This window comes from Ruditapes philippinarum, unplaced genomic scaffold (genome assembly GCF_026571515.1).
Source record: "Ruditapes philippinarum isolate M1 unplaced genomic scaffold, ASM2657151v2 ctg237_1_1_1_1, whole genome shotgun sequence".
NCBI lineage: Eukaryota > Metazoa > Mollusca > Bivalvia > Venerida > Veneridae > Ruditapes > Ruditapes philippinarum.
The window spans coordinates 91,443-95,788 of record NW_026866307.1 but is presented as its reverse complement, the minus strand read 5'-3'; positions in this window follow the sequence as shown (position 1 = coordinate 95,788).

Below are 4,346 nucleotides of genomic sequence, written 5' to 3'. Positions count from 1 at the left end.
TTTTTAGCTCGACTATACGAAGTATATGGAGAGCTGTCCTACTCGCCCCAGCGTCGGCGTCCGCGTCCAGATTTTAGATTAAAGTTTTGGTGCAGTAAAATATTTTTCACTATAACTTTGTCATTTCTTAAGGTATCAACTTCAAACTTCAAATATATGTTCCTTCTCATCAACCACATCTTATGTGACAAGGTTCATAACTCTAGCACCAATATTTTCAGATTTATCTCCCCTTGAACTTAGAATTTTCCTTAAAAAATACTATTTTTTACTGTTACTTCTTTATTTCTTAAGGGATCAACCTCATACTTCAAATGTATGTACCTTATCATCATCCACATCTTATGTGACAAGGTTCATAACTCTAGCACCAATATTTTCAGATTTATCTCCCCTTGAACTTAGAATTTTCCTAAAAAAATGCTATTTCTTACTGTTTCTTCTTTATTTCTTAAGGGATCAACCTCATACTTCAAATATATTTACGTTATCATCCTCCCCATCTTATGTGGCAAGGTTCATAACTCTAGCACCAATATTTTCAGATTTATCTCCCTTTGAACTTAGATTTTTCCATAATTTTTTTTTTTTTTTTTACTGTTTCTTATTTATTTCTAAAGGGATCAACTTCATACTTCAAATATATTTACGTTATCATCATCCACATCTTATGTGACAAGGTTCATAACTCTAGCACCAATATTGCAAGAATTATCTCCCCATAAACTTAGATTTTTTTACTAGAAAAATGTTATTTTTTATTATAACTTTTTTATTTTTAAAGGTATCTACCTCAAACTTCAAATACTTATTCCTAATCATCAAATACATTTTATGTGACAATGTTCATAACTCTTGAAGCAATATTTACAGATTTAACTCTCTTTGAACTTAGGATTTTCTTTAAGAAATATAATAACTTCTTTACTTTTTAAGGTATCTACTTCAAACTTCAAATATATATTTCTTATCATTACACAAATGTTGTGTGACAAGGTCCATAACTCTAGCATTACTATTTCTAGAATTATTCTCCTTGATCTTGGAATTAATGTTAACAAATGTTATTTTTTTACTATAACTTAATACATAATTATACATAATTGATTTTTCTTTCATTGTTTTGTCCTCCTTACTGCGTCCAGTATTTTATTAGTCGAGCTTCGCTGTCTCCTGTGACAGCTCTTGTTTATTAAATTGTTTTCTTTTACATACTGTTGTTCTATTGTTGATAAAAACTGAACGTTTTAATTCTTTAATAAAATGTTGTCATAATTTTCAAGGTGTTTATCATTTTATACCCAATATTTTCCTGTATATTTAAAGATCAAGGTTATACTCAAAATTGTTCAGCAGATCCGTGTTATCATCAGTATTGCTTTGTCAAATTATAAATCAACAAGAGCCCGATTTGAGCCGGGTGATGCTCCCCGAATAGGTTTTGGACACAGGAAAGTGTTGCATTGTTTATCCGATATTATTGGATAATACACGTCACGCGTATACTTAAATTCATTTGCATACGCTAAAACGGTATGGGAAATAGAGTTTTTCACACGTTTATTGTTGTGTTTTGATTGTTGACACTTGTGACATAACGAGGTGGCGTTCTCTAAAAACACAATTACTTGACAGGTAAAAGTGGTCGTTTAATGAAAAGATTGATGTCAATTAGGTGACTAATTAGCGGTCGCTGGTCGCGTTGAGCAAAAGTCGCTTAATACATTAAAGATATAGAGAGAAAATGATCGGGGGGAATTTAAAGTGGTCGTTTAAGACAAAAGTCGCTTAATACACGTGGTCGCATGGGCAAGTTAGACTGTACACCTCTTGTAGTTTCAGAGTTATGTCCCTGGAAAAAGTTCATAGTGCAATAATTCCAAAATTAGGCAAGGCAGAGTTTCTGTTCTTTGCACTGCACTTCTAATCAATGTGATCAACCTACAAAGTTTCTTGATGATATCTCTGATGATTTCCGAGTTATGTCCCGGACAACTTCAAAAAGTAAAAATAAACAAAGGGAAATAACTCCAGAATTAGGCAAGGCAGAGTTATGATTCTTGTGCACTGCTCATCTACCCATTGAGATATATCTACCTTCAAAGTTTCATGTTGATATCTCTTATACTTTTACAGCAATGTCCTGGATAAGATTTTTCTAAAAGGGGAGGTAATTCAAAAATGAGGCTTAACAGAGTTATGGTTCTTTTACACTGCACCTCTACTCAATGAGATCTATCTACCTACAATGTTTCATCTTGTTATCTCTTACAGTTTTAGAGTTATGTTCCAGACAAAGTTCAAAGTGTTAAAATTAACAAAGGGCTATAACTCCAAAATTAGGATAAAGAGAGTTATTGTTCTTATGCACTGCACATCTACCAATTGAGATCTATTCACCTACAAAGTTTCATGTTGATATCTTATAGTTTTAGAGTTGTGCCCCGGACAAGATTTTTCTATAAGGTAAGATAATTCAAAAACCGGGCAAAATAGAGTTATGGTTCTTTGACACTGCACTCCCCCTCAATGCCCTCTACCACTGTATGAAGTTTCAACAAATTATCTCCAAGGGTTTTCAAGTTATGCTCCGGACAAGACAACGGACGGACAAGGCGCTGACTATATGCCCCCCATATTTTTCGGGGAGCATAAAAACATTATATATTAATGGGGCATCTATATACCAAGTGGTAATGGTTGTTTACTTCAAACCACTTGCCTCTCACAGCTGTAGGTTTAAGCCACGCCAGCGTTTTCTTTGCGAGAAAGCTAGGTAGCTAAACGCCAGTGGTTCTACACGGTTCGTTTGTGGCAGAAATAAGTACAGAGGCATCTTGAGGTCTTCCTCCACCAGTAAAATTACCATGTGATTTATACAGTATTATTGCAACATAAAACCTAACCAAAACTAGAACTATCACTAAATGTGATTAATACCCCCACAAGTCTGCTTCGGAAATGAGGATGTTACTAGTAACAGAATACCTTGTAAAAGAATTGAAACAGAGTTATAATTGTGGTTCATGTATGTTGCATTTCCTTTCAATGTGGTTGGCCATTGATGAAGTTTAATTGAATTACTCTGTAATAAGTCCAGAAAGAAAAAGAACAAAGGGCAATAACTCTATAAATACTGAAGATAGAGTTATAGTTCTTGTGCACTGCACTTCCTCTTATTGTGCTTGACCATTGTATGAAGTTGTTTTGAATTCCAACCAGTACGTTTTAAGTTATGCTCCGGACAAGGAAAAGTATCAAAGGGCAGTAACTCTGTATTTTGTCAAAATGGAGTTATGGCTCTTGTGCACTGCACTTCCTTTGAATGTCCTTGACAACTGTATGAAGTTGTACTGAATTCCAAACAGTAGTTTTCAAGTTATGCTCTGGACAAGGAAAAGTAACAAAGGGCAATAACTCTGTAATTAGTCAAGATGGAGTTATGGTTCTTGTGCACTGCACTTCCCCTTATTGTGCTTGACCATTGTATGAAGTTCTTTTGAATTCCAACCAGTAGTTTTCAAGTCATGCTCTGGACAAGAAAAAGTAACAAAGGGCAGTAACTCTGTAATTAGTCAAGATGGAGTTATGGTTCTTATGCACTGCACTTCCTCTCAATGTGCTAGACCATTGTATGAAGTTATACTGAATTCCAACCATAAGTCTTCAAGTTATGGTCCGGACAAAAGAAAGCAATGGAAAAGTAATAAAGGGCAATAACTCTGTAATTACTTTAAATAGTTATGGTTCTTATGCACTGCACTTCCTCTCAATGTGCTTGACCATTGTATGTAGTTATATTGAATTCCAACCATTAGTCTTCAAGTAATGCTCCGGACAAAAAAAAGAAGGCAATTGAAAAGCAACAAAGGGCAATAACTCTGTAATTACTTTAGATAGAGTTATGGTTCTTGTGCACTGCACTTCCCCTTATTGTGTTTGACAATTGTATGAAGTTGTTATGAATTCCAACCAGTAGTTTTAAAGTTATGCCATGGACAAGGAAAAGTAACAAAGGGCAATAACTCTGTAATTACTTTAGATAGAGTTATGTTTCTTACGCACTGCACTTCCTCTCAATGTGCTTGATCATTGTATGTAGTTATATTGAATTCCAACCATTAGTCTTCAAGTTATGCTCCGGACAAGGAAAATGCAACGGACAAAAAAAAAGCAATGGAAAAGTAACAAAGGTCAATAACTCTGTAATTACATTAGATAGAGTTATGGTTCTTGTGCACTGCACTTCCCCTTATTGTGTTTGACAATTGTATGAAGTTGTTTTGAATTCCAACCAGTAGTTTTCAAGTTATGCCCTGGACAAGGAAAAGTAACAAAGGGCAATA